We start from the raw sequence: 19,249 nt of genomic DNA, 5'->3' as shown, positions 1-19,249 counted from the left end.
TTAAAGGTCATCCAGTTCAGCCTTGGTCGGACCACTTGCACTCATTATCAGTTACTCTCTAAAGAGAGTTCATAGTTGTGGGAGCCTACCCATTTCTCTGTGGGAGGACTGCTCCCACTTTCCTGCCAGGGTACTCTTTAGGAGAGAGAAGCAAGAAATATTTAGATAAAAGGATAGAGGGGAGAGAAACAGAAACACAGGATAGCTTCGGGAGGGCCTGGATCAATATCCATTGGCCCCTCCTGTCTCTTTTAAAGGGCCTTTTATAGGAATGCCAAGAGATAGAGCAAAAGACAAACCTCTAGCACAGCCAAGGGCAGACTGACCCTTCCAATCACCTGGTGACCACATGTGTGGTCAAACAATCCTCTAATGCTGGGTAAAGCAAGCTCAGATCTCACTAGGAAACCTGTGTGGGCCTTCACACATAGTTAAAAAATCCTCAAATTCATCAAAAATCTTCTTAAAAACTAAAATTCACTGATGAAATTCTGTGAAATTAAAAAAGTGCTCTTTAAGTTTTTTAGGATAGAGAAAATGACACTGGATTTGTAATGAAAGAATTGAGATTTATTTTACAAATTAACTACGTGTTTGTTCTTCATCAGTCTTTATGAAACACAAATACATTTTTTACTTCTCCTCTTTTGTGTGTGCACCACCGTGTTCCTGTGGAAGTTAAAGTACAACTTAGAGGATTCAGTTCTCTCTCTTCTCCATGTGTGTTGCAGGGTTCAAACCAGGTTGTCAGGCTCAGACGCAAGTACATTAGCTTCCAAGCATCTCATTGTGTCTTTGATTAATCTTTTATTCTGTGAGTTTAAGATCACTAAACGTAAGATGAGACTTTAAAAAGTTTACACTTTTTCTCTCAATTTCTTCAGGTTTTTTTTGCTTCTACTAGTTTAACTGCAGTTACCTTTTGAAGTTGAATATAGTTTGTGCAGAGGGCAGGAGACACATCATTGACATAATATAGTAAAATTACAAAATAAAGCTTATTAAGGGAAATAGTGCAGAATATGTTTGATTCAGAACTCGGGATAGTAAGGACTAGGCCTTGTCCCACACTAGGTTTTTCCGAGCACCCTCACATTGCTTCCTGGGGATAGAATGAAGTCTTCACTTTCTCTCAGAGAAGATGATGGATTCAAGCAGTCATATTGTGTTTCTTGAAGAACTACTCACTTGTAAGGAGAGGCAGGTTCTTAATACCATGAGTTTGAGGTGATTTCACACATTTTTGTTGTTACTTTTTGTTTATTTGTGTTTTTCAAGACAGAGTCTCATTATGGCCAGGGTGGCCTCAAACTCAAAGATCTGCTTGCCTCTTCCTCCTGAGTGCTGAGATTGAAGGCCTGTGCCACTGTGATTGGCTTAACGTCACACCATTTTTTATATTTACAACTTTGAACTACAGTGAAAACCCTGTTATGGCAGGCCTGGGGAGATTCATCAGCAATCAGCCAGCTTGTCACCATGCCCAATAACCTAATTTGATTCCTGGATTTCATGGGAGGACAGAACTAATTCCCTAACAACAACAACAACAGCAGCAACAACAACATTAAAAGCTTCCAGGGCAAAGCCCCACAAATACATACATTTTAAATTGTGTACATTTTTGAAAAGAAACAGTTTCGACATAATTTAGTAGCAATTATTATTTTTGAATGTTTTATTCCAAAAATTATAAAAAATGTTTAACATTTTGGCAGACTTGATCTCTTCTACATCATTTAACAAGTTTTAGTTTCTAGTCCCTACAGTTTGCTTTCCTTTGATACTGTAGTACCATCTTCTATTGGTGCCATTCTGACATTTGGCTGTTATCTTTTTAATCTCCTTTGTAGGTTACCCTTTCTTGGCCTCTCTAACTAAAACCCATAGATGTCTTCTTCTTCTCCTTCTCCTTCTCCTTCTCCTTCTTCTTCTCCTTCTTCTTCTTCTTCTTCTTCTTCTTCTTCTTCTTCTTAATTATCTATCATTTCCATAGTCTTCTGAGGACAGCATGTTCTTATCAGAATTTTGCAAGTAATTATTCTTAGCTGGTTTAGAGATACCTGTTTTCACTGAAAAATCACTGTCTTTTTTAAAGTTTATTTATTAAATTTAATTTTACATATCAGCCATGGATTCCCTTGTTCTCCCCCCTCCCCCACCTTCCCCCCAGCCCACCCCCCATTCCCATCTCCTCCAGGGCAAAGACTTCCCTGAGGATTGAGTTCAACCTGGTAGATTCAGTCCAGGCAGGTCCAGTCCCTTCCTCCCAGACTGAGCCAAGTGTCGGTGCATAAGCCCCAGGTTCCAAACAGCTAACTCATGCAATGAGCCCAGGACCTGGTACCACTGCCTAGATGCCTCCCAAACAGATCAAGCCAATCGACTGTCTCACCTATTTAGAGGGCCTGATCCAGTTGGGGGCTCCTCAGCTATTGATTCATAGTTCATGTGTTTCCTTTCGTTTGGATATTTGTCCCTGTGCTTTTTCCAACCTTGGTCTCAACAATTCTTGTTCATACAAACCCTCCTCTTTCTCGCCAATGCAGATATCCACGGCTAGGCCCCGGGTGGAGCTCCGGGAGTCTAATTAGCAAGAAAGAGGAGGGTTTATATGAGCGAGAATTGTTGAGACCAAGGTTGGATAAAACACAGGGACAAATAGCCAAACGAATGGAAACACATGAACTATGAACCAAAGGCTGAGGGGCCCCCAACTGGATCAGGCCCTCTGAATAGATCTCTGAAGTATTCGAAAGCCACCTGGCCAAACATCTTAATTGTCCTGCTAGAAACCCCATCCAATGACTGAGGGAACTGGATGCAGAGATCCATGGAATCACTGTCTTGAGTGATGCCATTCTTGTGCACATTGACTTTGTTTTAGTTTGCTCTTTGTTCTCACTGTGCTTCTGACCAGTACTCCAAAAAGATTGCTTTTTTCCCCCTCTATTCTGTATTCAGAGAAAAGACCAAACATATTCCGACCAAACACCACCTATTCTTTAATGTTGAAAGCCCTTTTAGCACTTTACTCTTTTGTTTATTTTAGTTTAGTTCTAAAAATACATACTAATTTATATTTCTTCTTCTCTTTCCCATTTATTTCTTCTCCATTTCTCTTATCTTAGTTTAGGACTTTGTTTTTTCTTTGTAGACAACTACTTCTCATCCATCCAAATGCATATTGCATTTTCCATCCCTTTTTCTGTGCAATACCAATTTGCACGGAATTGTGCAAATTGTGTCCTATCCCTGGTTTTCATACAGTTGTTGGCTGGCTAGTTCTGGTAACTGTTGGTATTGAAGACAGAGTCTGGAATATCACATACCTGCAGGTTGATTTTACTTACTGAAGTTAGAGGTTACAAGTGAAGAAGGAGCCAGTATTAATTTAAAAGCCCTTTGATAAATCGGTAATATCAAGGAGTGCCACTTGGGGTTGTATATGTTACTGTTAAAATTGGGGTTCCCTCTAAGAGTATTCAATTTTATAAACAAAACAAAAAATTTAAAAATACTCTGAAGAAAGTTCATGGGCAATTTTATTAGAAGAAAAAAGAAAAGAAAAAGAGGTAGGGGAGGAGGAGGAAGAAGAATAAAGATGAAGCAGAAGCAGGAGAAGGAAAAGGAGGAGAAGAAGAAGGAAAAGAAGAAGGAGAAGAAGAAAAAGAAGGAGGAGGAGGAGGAGGAGGAGAAGAAGAAGAAGAAGAAGAAGGAGAAGAAGAAGAAGAAGAAGAAGAAGAAGAAGAAGAAGAAGAAGAAGAAGAAGAAGAAGAAGAAGAAGAAAAGAAGAGAGGAAGAAGAGAAGAAGAAAAAAAATTATAAAGAAAAACTGCAACTCTTCACATCCTCCCAGAGGAGAAAGTTGACTGACAGGAAGAAGGTAAGTCATGGAATTTGTAGGCAGTCACATGATAGAAGAGAATGGGAAGCAGTAACTTAGAGAATGAGTGGGAAAGCCCAGACTCACCAGGAAAGCATGCCCAGACAAAAGATAACAGGATAAAAGAGAAAAAGAAAAGTCTACAGATTGATTAAAGCCTTATAGGGGCCCTTCAGAAACTTCACTGGAGGGTTTCTGGGAAGGAAAACTGAGTTTTCTCTTAAAGGGATAATTATTCTTCTCATCTCTTTAACATGGCTTAAAGTAGATTCACTTCCACATGGGTTGACCCTTATCTAGGCAATTGACCAACCCAACAGGAATGTTAGATCTCCACCCAGACCAGATTCCATTCTGTTGGCCAAAAGGAAATAACTGTCCCTTTACTAGTCTCCTGTGCTACTGTAACAATTTGATTAATTGACATAAATGAATAATTCATAACAATGTGGTATGTGATTATTAGCATAAGTTTTCCATAAAACCTAATGAAAAATATTTATCATAGTTTTAAGGTAAAACCAAATTAAAATAACCTTTTCATAGGTAGAAATAAATTCTCAAATTTTTTTTTTCATTTTAAAAGGTGCTCTTTAGCATGCAAAAAATCAATAACATTAGGCATTTAACTATCACCAGACTTCTCTTATTAATTCCTCATTTATTTTGGATATTTTGTTTAGCAAAACATTATATTCATTCTATAAAAAATAAACTATAAATTATTTTAATCCTCAATCAGATAAGAAAGGCTTATCAGTAGGAACTTCTTTCTATAATTATTTTATGTAGATATGTGTTAAAATAAAGATAAATGTAATTATGGCCAAAATTTGTGTTAATTTTAGTGCTCTCAAATTAAGAAAAGTAATTTTATTTAATATTTTGAAATAGTAAGGAAATACAGGCTGAAAAAGAAATTTAGTTTTCAAATTGATTGTCTTGCAGGCATTAGGTTGGGTTTGAGAACCCATATGAAAATGCCAAGTGTGGTGATTCAAATATTTAATTTCAGTGCTGGAGGAGGGAGGTGGAGAAGCCTTCCATTAACATTCACATTTGTGTACATATGCCATCTCATTAGCAAACACACGCACACACACATACATATACAAAATACTGAATATATAGTAAAATGTGATACTAGAAAATTATTTGAGGCCTCTTAGTCAATGTACTCTATGCTTTAGCAACGCCAGTAGCTTTAGTGTGCATATGTGAGAGAAAGAGAGGCGGGGTCTCATGTAGCTGAGGCTGACCTCAAACTCATCACTGAGCTGACCATGACCTTGACTCTTTGACCCATACTCCTGCCTCCTTCATCTGAGAGCTTAGATTACCGATGTGGACTGTCATGCCTGGTTCACGTTGTTCTGGGAATCACACCCAGGGCTTTTCTGTGCTGTGAGTTGAGCTATATCTTCAATAGCATTTTTTGAATTAGAAAGTCTTAGGAGTCAAATGAGTACCATTTAGTTTGTATTGACATTTTCCACTAGGGACCAACTTTTAAAGATTTTAAACTGAAACAATAATGCTTAGGCTTACTAATAAGTTTCTACTCTATTGATAACTTTCAACTGGCAAGTGTGACTGATTTGATTTTTTTTTTCAATTTTGGAAATTAATACATAATGTATGCTAGCCAGGTGTGTCTCTTTAGTACCCAACCGAAGCAGAGTGGATCCTGGAAAGTTGGCTCTTGCATGTTTTTCAGTATGGCATGCAATAACTGAGACCAATTTTTGTGGATATGTTGCCATGAACAAGTTTGGGAAGCATGACCTTAAGTATTCATTTCTAGTTTTTCCAAGCTAAGCATTACAACTAGTTCCCCGCTGCTTTTCTAGAAGGAATCAGTGCAGGAATGAACACATATACCTTTTTAGATGTTTGTGTTCCCCACGGCCCCCACCCCAACCCTGCCAAACCAGGAGTTAACTTACACACACTGACATGTCCTGTTGTCTCTTTGAAGGCATACCCTGGAGACAGCTCTGGCATCAGTATGCCTTGTGCTACCTGATCATCCTTCCAGCTGTGTAGTGATGCTCATTAAATAGATGTATCAGCATTGTTCACCGATGGCTTTTTTTTTTTTTTTTGAAAACGGTGTTATCACCTGTTTAGAAAAGATTGTATTCTTTTAGATGATGTCTACTTTAGCAAAACAACCTTCTGAACTCCTCAAACTTGCTATGGTTTATTTCGTTTTTGGTCACTTTCCCTGTTGCAATTTTCCTAAATATCAATGTTTGTTCCTTGGATGAACTGTTGTGTGTCTAGCTGGGCTTTTATTATGCAAGCAGAATGGTTTTGATCAGACTGTATTTACATGACAGCCTGGAACTGTGGCATTCGCTCAAGAACATTGTACACGTTTAAAATATTGTCTAAATATTTATCCACATGATGGATTACTGCAGCTTAGAAAGGCAGTTACAACCTACTGAGGAAATGATTTTCATTTTTAAAAATTTGGGAAGGCTTTAAAGGGACCATGATGACCTCTCCTCCCCCTCATTAGAGACAGGCACGGGCCATCCTTTAAATGAAATTTTAGTTCTGAAAAACTGAGGGCACAAAACAGACGGGATGGGGATTTTCAGTCAAGTGCCTTCAGGTATACACATTCCTTTCTCTTTTCTGTGGTCAGGTACAAGCGCTCTATCATGGAAAAAACAAACATAATTTGAAAGAAGCAAGAGTGTTATTTTAGCAAGATACTAGCATCCCTTGAGACTGAAATAAAATTTCAAAAGTATCCACTTGAGGTTGCAAAAGTATTTAGAATAAGTGTCTCATTCAAATTAGAAAGATTAATTTTCATAATAAATTATGGATTGCTTTAAATTTGAATGTTATGGAACTTAAAATTAAGAAGTTTTTATTAAATTTAAGTCAGTTTGACAATTTGGAAGTTCCTGCTGTTTCTGTTGTTTCATAATGGAAGCAGAGTTTGGGGTCTTAATAATAGAACATTAATCTAAACTTAGGCAATGTGTGTGTGTGTGTGTGTGTTTGTGTGTGTGTGTGTGTGTGTGTGTATGAGTATATGTATGTATACATGGATATGTGTGTGATGTGTGTGAGTATATGTATGCATACAGGGTTGTGTGGGGGGCGTTTAATCTGGTAGTGCCAGATTGTTTTGCTGGTCACAAGGAGCTTGTTTAATTTAACAAACCTTTTGTTTATAAGTGGTCAGTGCTCCATAAGAAAGTGCTGCGGATGCTTTGTTTAATTTAAGCAATACCACTCACATCTAGACATCGTACATTTGTTATGATAACATCTTCTGACAAGCAAATTAGACCTTAGAAAGATCATCCAACCTCAAGCCTTGGGCATCTGATGCTGCTTTCTACAAACACAACTCAAAACAAACCATTTGGTCATGTTCTAAGTTGGATTCTTCATTTTCACATGGAAGGGAAAGGCAGCCTCTCATCTTCAAGGAAATTCTTAGATCCTGAAAAAATCCCCTCGCTTAATTCAAGCTAAAAATAAGAGAGTTTTAAAAAGCAACAATGTGACTTCATTGTTTTTAAAATCTAAAACCATATCTTAAACTATAAGAATAGATTAGGAAACAGTTAAGATAGCAGGATCTTAGAATGTAGTTATTTTGGGCATTATCCTAGCAATTAAAATTCTTAAAAAGTGAAAATTGTATTCTGGGACATGATACTGTTATTATAACATTATCTGGTACCCTATGGTGTATTAGAATAGTGAAAAGACATGTCTGGTAATGATCAAACTTTTAAGTTTTCGTGTAAGTTTTCTCATATCAGTTTTCTTGTGCAGGACTGATATTGCAGTAAAACTGCAATATTGGGAATTCAACATATGGTTAAAGGCAGGGCGTGAGCTATCAATCAGTTCTCCAAACAGATTGTCATTTTGAACACACACTTCTACAGATGGTGGAGTTTTGACTGCCCCATCAGAGTACCAATACCTCTGAGACAGCTGTTGCAGATAAACCTCCTTTACATGTTTGAGGTCAAGAGCAGACAAACCTGTTGTACCACCTGCTATTGTGTATGCAAATCTGTTGTTTTGTCATTTCATTAAAGGAGAAGAGGAAACAGTCTCTTGTGGTTGTAAATGAGTCTGGATCATCACCTACATGAAATGAAATCCAGCAAAAAGACAATTGTGATTTCTGTTGTGTAGACACGGGAGACTGCATCTATTTAGGCCTTTGTTTCTTCTGGAAGACTGCCCATAATTCAGAGGAATGATAGAGAGGCAAGTTGATGTTTGGAAGAAAGAACAAGGAAGGTGTTTGCTGTCATTGACTGTAGGGTAGTTGTGAAGTTTGACATGCCCAGGAGCTACTGAATACCATGTGGGGCCCTGTACGCTGCATACCTCAGTTTTCATCATCTGGTGAGCCTGCAGCAGGATTTCCAGGCACCGGAGTCAACAACATGTCTACTTTGGTTTGGAACTGATTGATCCACAGAACAGAACGCGCTAGTGGGATCTTCTCTATAGAATGACATAAATGATTGAAATGTTTTCTTTAGGAAAAAAAGCCCCACAAAGTATCATTTGTTTATAGAACTTATTGCTTATGGGAAAGAAAGTGTCAGGCAGGAGTGCAAGGAGTTTTCAGGAAACTTTCACATGAAGTTTGTGAATTATTTTGTTGGAGTTCAGTATGTTAGAAATACAAGTGAGAAAATAAAATTAGTGGAGAGGGAGAGTGGAAGGATTATTTCCTTACTTTCTGTATCTGTTATAAAGGATGGTGGCATATAATGAAAACACATCTCAGAATTTGCAAAATGACAGGAACAATTACTCTGTTGCCATACATTGCTGTGGGGGAAGAAACAGGAAATACTAGAATTGATGAACAAATGTTGCACGTTGTCATTTTAGATTACACTATTTTATTGTGAAGTTTTTCCTAATTTTTCTTTTTGAGAGCTGTGTAAAATGTGAATGACACAGAAAGTAATGTTACAGATCAGTTAATTATAGTCAAGAGTGTTTGTTCTGTTATAGATTTATTGTTAAGTAGGAGGAAAACAAGATTATTTTCTAGCATGGAAGGAAAATTAAAAATTCTTTCCTGACCTTTTAACCTTGTCAAATGATTTCTCTGCTCCTGACATCGTGCATTATATTTGCAAAGGTTGAAAGTTAACTTTTCAAGGTACCAGACATCATTTTTATTGGGATATTAATTCTTAGAGGTGCTAATCTCATCAAGATTTGTAGGCATTTTCTTTCATAGGCCATTCTGATTTGTAGCTCTTTCTTTTCACAGCAGTATTAAATACCAAACCTTCTCTGATATGGAAGTTCATTAGAGATATGTCTTTGATGGCAGCCCTTGCCTGGCTTCAGTTTCAAATACCTTGATGTAAAGCTTAAGAAGCTATTGTGCTGTAAGCCTTCCTTGATGTGCCTTATTTAGATCTGCATAGTAAATCAAGGAAAGTAAATAACAAGGCAGCAGATGGAAGCATGGAGATAAGACCAGGGAACAATTGTATTTGTATTTTGTTATGATGTTGACAGGAGCTAAAATTCACTAATCTAGTTCAACTGATCTGCATTTCAAAGAAATCTCATTTAGCAGCAACTTGAAGGTTTGTAGGATAAAGTTCTTTTATTGCAGCTTTTATTGCATTCTTTGCTAATTTATCTGGTCAAGATTTAGCCTTGCTTACTTAAAGCTGCAAGCATGTTACAAGGAGTCTTAAATACTATGAAAGCATTAATGTCTAGACTATGGACTGAAGGTAATTACATATCCAGCCCTGAATAGAGTACATTTAGAAAATACTGTTGTTCAAACTCAATTGTCAGGGTAATATAGATAAGGTGTTGTGGTTTTTGTTGCCTTCTCCTGCCTGTTTTCACATCATAGATTTTTCTCTCCACTGTATAAACAAGCCAATATAATCATAAACTAGTCAGAAGTCATGTACAAATAAATAGCCATCCCCTAAACCTTTGGTGCTGGTATTGCCTGCTCTTTCCTGGGAATGTCATTGCTTTTATCGCTTGTATGATAACTTAATTTTACTTGGAAATTCTAAACATGCAGAATACTCATATGAGATATGGGTAAAACTGTATTGTAAAGAGTTATGAGAAGTGTATGTAGTGGACAATATGCACATTAATATTAAGATTTTCTGATGATTATTTGTTATTGGATAAAAGTAGTTAGGTTGAAATATGATCAAATGAATCAAGTCATAGATTTATTCATTTATGTGTTAAATTTTGAGGAACTTGATGATTTGTTAAACTATATAATGGAATATTTTATTTTAAAATACTGTTTATTCAGTTTGAATTTTAGTTTTATTTTTAAATAATTGGTAACTCATTGAGAGAGTTCAAGTACATTGGGTAGGCTGCCTTTAATCTTAGCTTCTAGAAGAAACACAAAATTAGTTTAACAATCCATATGAGAGATTCCTATATGATTTTGAAACAAATTGTCATATATTTTTACGTGATTTTCACACAAAAAATAGTCTAATTTTATTCTGTCCTCCAAATTTACTGTTAGCTCAGAACTCCAATGTATTAAAAGTCCAGTATTTTGTCTATCTGTGCAGTGTGTGTAAGATTTTACAGAATTAAATCAAAGAATGACTTTGTTTCTCTGCATAAGTGATATGCTTGGACTATACTATTTAGACCCGAAAGCAATGGCAATGGAAAGCTTGATGTAGGGGAGGTGAAGGTCTGGAAAGTTAGCTCCTGTCTCCCACTGAGTTCTTCTGCACCTGCTTTAACCTTGTTCTGTGCTTTAGTATTTCCTTCCAAATGACACTGTTGTTAGGAGAGGCACAGACCAATACTAAGTACTCTCTACGTTCAAAGAAGTTTTAATTCATGTGAAAAAGTAATATGACCAGATATATTACACAGTAGATTAAGTGAATAGTTCGTTGTTGTCATTATCCAGAGAGTGTCTTGCTGTGTCTTTCTGGCTGGCCTGGGTTAAGCTACTTTCCCTGCTAAGTAGACAGTTTTTAATGTTCTCTCTCTCTCTCTCTCTCTCTCTCTCTCTCTCTCTCTCTCTCTCTCTCTCTCTCTCTCTCTCTCGTTTTTGTTTTATTGAGACAAGCTCTTATTCTATAGCTTTGCTGGCCTTGAACTTGCAAATATCCACTTACCTCAGCCTCCTAACTACTGGATGTGCATCACCACCCTGGGCAGTAGAGAGTTTTGAATGGAAGCATTTCAGAAAATGCTACGTGTTTGTTCCTGGATAAGATAATAAGAGAATGTTTGCTGAAAGTACTGATAATGCAACTGAGTTTGAAAGGTATATTGAGACTGGAGAAGTAGAATTCTAGAGGAAAGAGACATTTCAGGTGGATCCGACGCAGGCTTTCAAGTCTGATAAAAAGCAAATATGGTACATTTCAGTTTGCTTCTGTGATATACTGACAAATCTATGAATAGAGCTGTACAAATTAGGTTTTTGCCCACTTGACACAAACTAATGTCATTTGGAAAGACAGGACCCAACTAAGAAAACATCTCCATTGGCCTGTAGGCAAGTCTGTGGGGCATTATCTTGATTACTGATTGAAATGGAAAGTGCTGATCCACTGTGGGTAGTTCCACCCCTTGGAAGGTGGTCCTGGGGCATATAAGAATGCAAACTGGGCAAGCCAAGGAGAGTAAGCCAGTAAGTAGCACCCTTCCATTGCCTCTGTTTCAGTTCTTGCCTCTAGGTTCCTGCTTGAGTTCCTATCATGTCAATGATGATGGGCTATGATAGATCCTATAAGCCAAGTAATCTCCTTCCCAAGGAGTTTGCTTTTGGTCAGAATGCTTTATCACAGCAGTAGCAACCAAACCAACACAAGAGTAAACAGACAAGTTTGATGTCAAGAATGAACAGCCTTTAGGTTCTAGGCTAATGTTTTTTTTTTTCCTTATTTTTTATTGAGCAGGTTTTCAATTTTAAACAACATTGAATGATGCCCATGCAATAAAAGACAGTGGGGAAATATTTGCATGATTTTCAGTTGAATATATTCAAATTTAGACGTTAATGTGTTTCCCCCTTCTCCTTCTGCCAGTTTAACAGACTATAAAAACATATGCTTGGGAAACCTTGTTAGGTCTGGTAGTCTGCAAAATAATGAGATGATGTTTAAAGATACTCTAGGGTGTGAGGGATATGAATTTGAAATTATTATTGGAGAAGTGGGGGCAAGGCTATAATTTCAGAGGTAGGAATGTTACTTGTTTTTATATTACTTATGGAGACATCTGGTATTTTTTGGTATATATTTAAGAACACATATGTGTTCTTGGGTAAAAAGGATCAAGATTAAATTCTGAAGATAAATAAAACATTACTAATTTGCATAAGAGTTACTAGCAGAATATTTACATGAAAATTCTTAAGAGTCAGAAGATAATGTGCTGAGAAAGAGGGACTGGGAAACCACATTTACACTTTATTTGAAGATAACAAAAGTAAATAGCAAATACTTATTCAAATGTATATGGGTGGATATTTGAAAAAAATTTATCAAAATTCAAACCAGATTTCTCTTTTTAGTCTATGATGTAACATGATTGCTGGGTCATAGACTATATCATTGAACACTGATGACAAAATTGTGTGGACCGGACCAGGCCCCTTGTAGAACAAAAATTATTTCTTATAATTTGTAATATTTTAAATACTAAATTAGTTGTAGAATCTTAAAATCTGGATCACTGTCTTTTTCTTTCCTGTACACACACACAAACACATCGCATTTACATCTCCTGAAAACTTCCGGCTTCCCACGACTAAATCTGTTTCCCTACAAAACAGACATGGCAGAATCAGGGACCTGCTGAGCACTGCCCTTACAGACGGTACCGCCTTGGAAGCTGACCCTGCTCTGGCCTGTACTTTCGTCTTTGTATACTTACTGCATGACCCTCAGATGCCTCCTCCATTATTTAGAGTGCACTTTGCTTCCAGAACTAGTACTACTTGCAACCACTGTTGCAAACGAAACAAACTGGGATTGCAAATGAGCAAACCAGAAACAGATGCCTCCACTGCTCCACTCTTGAATTTTTCCCTGATCTTCTGGGGCATTTGAATCTTCTGTAGAACTTACTCACTACTTATCTCATTGGGTACAACTAGTATCCAACTCAGTTTTCAGAGAAACAAACCTTTGAATGCTGTGAATAGGCTTGAGATAAGTTAAGACTCTCAGAAAGGAATTACCTAGGAGTGTGTGTACATAGTAGTCACTTTAAGTCAGCAGATAAGTACAGAGGGGCAAACTTCATCTGTATTTGTGGAAACTGCCTTAGATAGTTTTTCATTACAGAAGAAAGTATTTGAGATAAACAACTTAGAAGGTGGAAATGATTATTTTGGATCACAGTTTCAGAGGTTTCAATATGGAGTGCTTATGTCTTCTGAGTTTGGATTGTTACATCAGGCGTGAAAGGAGGTCTGTACATTTCATGGTTGCTAAAAATCAATGAGAGTGTGAGATGCTCAAAGTCTCCATTATTGAGCACACCTTCAATGATGTAATTTCCTTCCGTCAGGCTCTACCTCTTATAGATTCTACAACCTTAAAATATTACCATAGCCTGGAAACCAAAGCTTAGGACTCAAACATCTATTTGAATTTATCCATGTTGACATAATGGAATTATGTATTATACTTTCCTCAAATATTTATGTTGTGAAGTATTACGGGATATAACAACAACTAAAATGGGCAGTACTTTGTCAATAAATAATCAAATGATGAATAAATAATAATTAGTTATATTTGGCATGAATAAGTAGATATTCAAATTGGGGATGTTTTCAAAGTGAAAGGGATAGCTACTCATAGTTGAGTGGTGTATGAGCCACGTCCATCCCAGGCAATCAAGAATGGTCAAACTAACCGTTGTTCTCATATCCTCAGGCTCACTGTGTACCAGCCACGTAATAACATCTGTCTTTTTATCTAATTTAATGACTGTAGTTAGTTACAAGAACTATAATTTCATTATAGAGAATGAATTCACTGTCAAATGTAATACACAGTTTTGCTGATTGATGGTTTGTGTGAAAAATATCAGCTTTATTACAAATTAAGAACCAAAAAAGAAAATTAAGAGGAAAAAGAAGGAGAGCTTTTGAACATGCCTGGGTGGGATTAACCTGACCACTAACTGAGATGGAAAGACCCAAGTACTGTGGGTAGCATCATTCTTTTTTTGGGATCCTGAACCCTATGTGGAGGAAAGGAATTGAGCAGAAGTATACATTCATTGCTCTCTGCTTCCAGAATGTGGGTAGAATGTGACCAACAGCTGCAAGCTTCTACTCCTGGACTTTTCAACATGATGACCTGTAGGCTGAAACTGTGAACCTGAATAAACTCCTTTTATTAAAGGAGTTTTTGTTGTTAGCATTTTTTATCTTAGCCATCTGATAGGTATAAGATGGTATCTCAGTGTTGTTTTGATTTGCATTTCCCTGATGGCTAAGACTGTTGAGTAAATTCTTAAATGTCTCAGATATTTGAGATTCTTCTGTTGAGAATTTTCTGTTTGGCTCTGTATCCTATTTTTTAAATTGGATTATTTGGTATTTTGATGTCTAGTTTCTTGAGTTCTTTATATATTCTGGATATCAGCTCTCTATCAGATGTGGGGGTTGGTGAAGATCTTTTCCCCTTCTATAGGCTGCTATTTGTCTTGTTGACCGTGTTTGATTTCTAAACAAATTTTATTAAGACACAAAGTGCACTTACTTGTGCATATATGCTTTTGTGCAGGTTGGTGTGTATATTGTTATGTGCAAAGTATTGCATAGGTTTGGTGTCTATGTTGAAAATGTATGTGTGAGTGCTCTGTGTATTCCTATATATGTTGTTTAAAAGTTAGGAATGTGGGTGAATATGTGTGTGTGGTTTGGTTCTTTGTACATGTCCACATCTAAATGCAAATTTATCCACACCAAGGCTCTGTCCTATTTGGGTTTGCCATACTCTTCTCTCACATATGGCACATACTACCATAGGTATTGCTGTAAAGGACATAATAGACCAGGTATACAAAAATCTGCTGAATTCATCCTCTGGCCATTTAAAGGCTCTAAAGGAATGTGCATTGAGCTGTAGCAACTCAGAACACTACAGACCCATTTTCATACTCTGAAAACTGTAGAAACTACCTGTTTTGAGCAGCCATGTGGATATGTTGATACAGAAAGTGCATATTGATAAGTCTTAGTAATAAGACTTTTAAATTAGACCAAGATTAACTGGATTTTCATAAAGCAAAGCAGAACAGGTTTTTCTCTCACCCTAAAAAATCTAATCTTGACAGTGTTTTCTCACATAATACTGTTGAATCTTTGGTAATAAAATTTGTGTTGCTGTTTCATCTTCAAATAATCTTGAATTACTCCAAATAAATGGGGTAAGGAAAGTAGCAATTTGTGATGAGACAAATGTTTTTAAGAGGTACTTTTCCCCCTGCATAAAATTTAGTTTTTGTGTTTAGTTAGTCTGTTATTTATATTGATTCCCATTATTTAAAATTCCCCCAAAACATAAGAAAAACATGAATCACCAGTGTGATGTGTTTAGTTCCTGAGCAAAAACAAAGTTTAGAGTACTGTCATACACCTTCCCCAAAACATTAGAATTTTATTTCAATTTTGCCCTTAAGGTCTCCCTCTATATTGTAATATTACTCAGTAGAAGTCACTGAATGATTTGAAGATAGGTCACCAGATGTGACCTCTCATCTAGTGTATGTAGTACAAACTGAAGACATTTATCTTAATACGTAATTTTAACGAAGCAAAAAATAGTCACTATCAACTTAACAAATTTTGTAAAAATTTGTATAATAGATTGAATTTTTTTTAAGTTCATGGATGTTTGTAACACCAAAGATCAGATATTCATATAGCATATTCCTCTATCTATCTTCATAAAAAGAATGACTGTATTTCTTAACAGCTAATAGATTTATTAAGGAATTATGATAAAATTAGAGAGCATCTGCTTAATGTATTCTCATTTTCCCAGGATGCATTGCACGAGCAGCCGTTTTCCAAGCTTGTGCCGTTAAAAAAACTCCTACTATAGATTTCTTGTTCACTTATAGAACCTGTCCTACATATTTCTGGTCTACCTTAGGCTTTTGAAATCATCTCTTTTTATTATTCCATTAAAGTTTTTAAAAATGGATTTTCCTTTATTCCTTTCTAATCATCCTGTCATTCTTTAGCTTTGAGATGTTAAAATGAATGAGTAAAAATGTTTAAAACGTAATTGTCTCAGCCAGACCATCCAGAGTCATGGATTTGCAAAATTATGTCAGTCTTTTAAAAATACATTTGAGGAGGCTTTTCTAGTCATTTGGATTTTTAATATTAATTTTCTCTTGCTCTGCTGCCTAGCTATTAAAATGAAGAAGTATATAGACGTGGGTTTCTCTTAGTGGTGTTAAAATACTAGGTTTTTTTTTTTATTGATTATGATGTTCGATAAAGCAGTTGCTACATTTCTGTTTACTTCAACCCTAACAGAAAATAGATTAAATGTCCTACTCCCTAATAGTAAGAAAAAATGGTTTAATGCATTCTGTCCCAGTTGACTGAAAGTATACTTTCTCCTTAGATCAAACAAATCAGAGGCGTCTGTTGAAGTTTGATCCCCACCTACTCTGTAAATAGAAGAATATCCTGGAGAAAGAAGGATTGCAAGCACAAAGAACAAGACTGTGACATCCAGAGAGAGGGCTGAAGTTCATCCCTCCACTTGTAAGTGATAAATGCTCTGTGTTTTCCATCTCTCATGACAGTTTTCTATTCAGGTTTTAGTGGAAATACTATGTTGACAATATTGTTTGTACTGTGTCCACAAATACGCGGTTGTTCGTTTAGTAGTCATTGCATTCTGATTCGTGTTAATATTTACTAACTTAACCTAAGATGATAATTTGGGATAATAATGTTCAATGCAAAATGGATTAGTTTTCATTGCGCTTTCTGATGGAGAACTATTAATAACTTGAGAGTGTTTTGATGCAAAGGATATTATTTAATTTAATATTAGCAGTAGTGCCAAGTATAGTCTTTTTGCTGCAAACTCTGTTTTTCCACCTTTGGTGTACCTTTTCATACCCGAGAATATGACCATTATAATATGTCTATTTAAACCCACCACATGGTAATACTGACATTCCACCTTTTACTTTATCTCCCATACTGAGACTGTGGGGCTGACATGCATTCTTAGCTTACTATGAACTTGTATCAATTTTGTCAGCTAAATATAATGGAAAGAATATTTTGTATCTTTTACGATTTTTTTAATTATCTTTTCCTTTTACTGAAAATAGCTTTTTTTCCCCTCATATAATATATCCTGATTACAGTTCCCCTTCTCTCACCTCCTCCTAGTTCTTCCCCATCTCACCTACCATCTGGATCCTCCCATCAGAAAACAAATAGGCTTCTAAAGGATAATATTAAATGAACCAAAATATAATAAGATGAAACAAAAACTGTTGCGTCAGTATAGGACAAAACAAAGTGGAGGAAAATAGACAAAGAAAAGGCACATGAAACAGATAATGACTCAGAGACCTACTTGATCACACTCTCAGGAATCACATACACAACACTAAACTAGAAGCCTTAATATATATATATATATATATATATATATATATATATATATATATATATGAAGGACCTGTATGGTAAAAAGAGAGAAACACACACATGGACAATATACATGCATATATACATGCTAAAGATAAAAATAAGAGAAAATTGATAAATAAATAATTTTTAAAAAGCCCTGATATGTTATTATGAGACAAAGAAATTTCAAAGATGCCACTGATTTCATTTTCTGTTGACCATCTAGTTAGTGCTGGGAATGCAGCCTGCACTTAAGAGTAATTTGATTCCCCTGTGAGATTCCCTTAGAGAAATGCAAATTTTCACTTGCAAGTGGTTAGCACTTTGCTGGAGAGATCTATCTGTTGCCACTAGTTCTTTATCTATACCTATCCTCTATGATTCCCTGGATTGTAGCTTGGTTTTCATTGGCTTAATAGCTAATAGCCACATAAAATGAATACATGTCATATTTATCTTTCTGGCTTTAGGTTAACTTAGGCAGGATGATTTTTTTCCTAGTTTCATTCGTCTGCCTGTGAATTTCATAAATTCATTCTTTTTCACAGCCGAATAATATTCCATTGTGTAAAATTACCCCATTTTTTTTTATCCATTCATCCATTCAGGGGCATCTAGTTTGCTTCAGGTTTCTGGTTATTATGAAGAAAGCAGCAATGCACATATTTGAACACATATCTCTGTGGTAGGATGAAGTATCCATAGGGTGTATTCCAAGATTGGTAAGCTGGATCTGAGGTTTACAGATACCCATCTTCCTGAGGAACTGCCACACTCATTTGCATAATGCCTATATAAGTGTCCACTCCCCCCCAGCAATCGATGAATATTTCCCTTACTACACATCCTTGCCAGCATGAGCTGTCACTTGTGTTATTATTAGACATTCTGGCAGGTGTTCGGTGAAATCTCAGAATAGTTCTGATTTTCATTTCCCTGATGAATAAGGAAATTGTACATTTTTTAATGAGGTTTTGCCCATTTTACTTACCTCTTTTGAGGATTTTCACTTTAGATCACTACCCCATTATGAATTGGGTTGTTTTCTTGATATTTAGCATTTCATTTGTAAATTAGTCTTCTAATTTTACTTCTAGTTACTAAACATCTTTTCCTGTTATGTAGGCTGCTGCTTTGAATGATGGAATTATTGGACATGCAGAAGCTTCTCAGTTTCATGAGGTCCCATTTTGTTAATTGTTTATCTTAGTGCCTGTGCTAATGGTTCTATGCAGAAAGCCATAGAAGTTGTTCTTCTAAAGTCTGTTCTATCAGATCCAGCATATCTGCTTTTATTTTGAGATATTTGATCCATTTGAAGTTCAGATTTGCACAGGGTGATAAGTATGGATCTATGTGGTTTTCTCTACATGCAGCCATCCAGTTTGACCAGCACCCTTGGTTGAATTTTTATCCTTTTCCAGGGTGTATTTATGGCTTACTTATAAAAAATCGGGTGTTCATAAGCATGTGGATTCATGTGTGTCTTCAGTTTGATCCATGGACCACCACGCCGGTTTTTGTGCCAGTAGAATTCTGTTTTGATTACTCTAGCTCTACAGTTCAATTTGAGGTCAGGCATGGTTATACCTCCTGCAGTTCTTTTTATCATCCATGACTGTTTTAGCTACCCTGGTACTTTTGTATTTTAACATACTGTAAATTGTCCTTTTTAGATC

At 36.2% G+C, this 19,249-nt stretch overlaps 1 protein-coding gene across 3 annotated transcripts in view; it reads left to right on the top strand.

The window, feature by feature from the left end:
• Foxp2 (forkhead box P2) overlaps positions 1 to 19,249 on the top strand; it is a 545,581-nt gene that overhangs the window by 59,226 nt on the left and 467,106 nt on the right. For all 3 annotated transcript variants that reach the window (XM_037203509.1, XM_028871779.2, XM_037203507.1), the window contains one exon: positions 16,540 to 16,682. The gene's annotated coding sequence lies outside the window, so the exon portion shown is untranslated. The remainder of the gene's footprint in view (positions 1 to 16,539; positions 16,683 to 19,249) is intronic.

This window comes from Peromyscus leucopus, chromosome 3, assembly GCF_004664715.2.
Source record: "Peromyscus leucopus breed LL Stock chromosome 3, UCI_PerLeu_2.1, whole genome shotgun sequence".
Taxonomy (NCBI): Eukaryota; Metazoa; Chordata; class Mammalia; order Rodentia; family Cricetidae; genus Peromyscus; species Peromyscus leucopus.
Note: the sequence above shows the minus strand (reverse complement) of the source record. Positions and strands in the feature narration are given on the sequence as shown.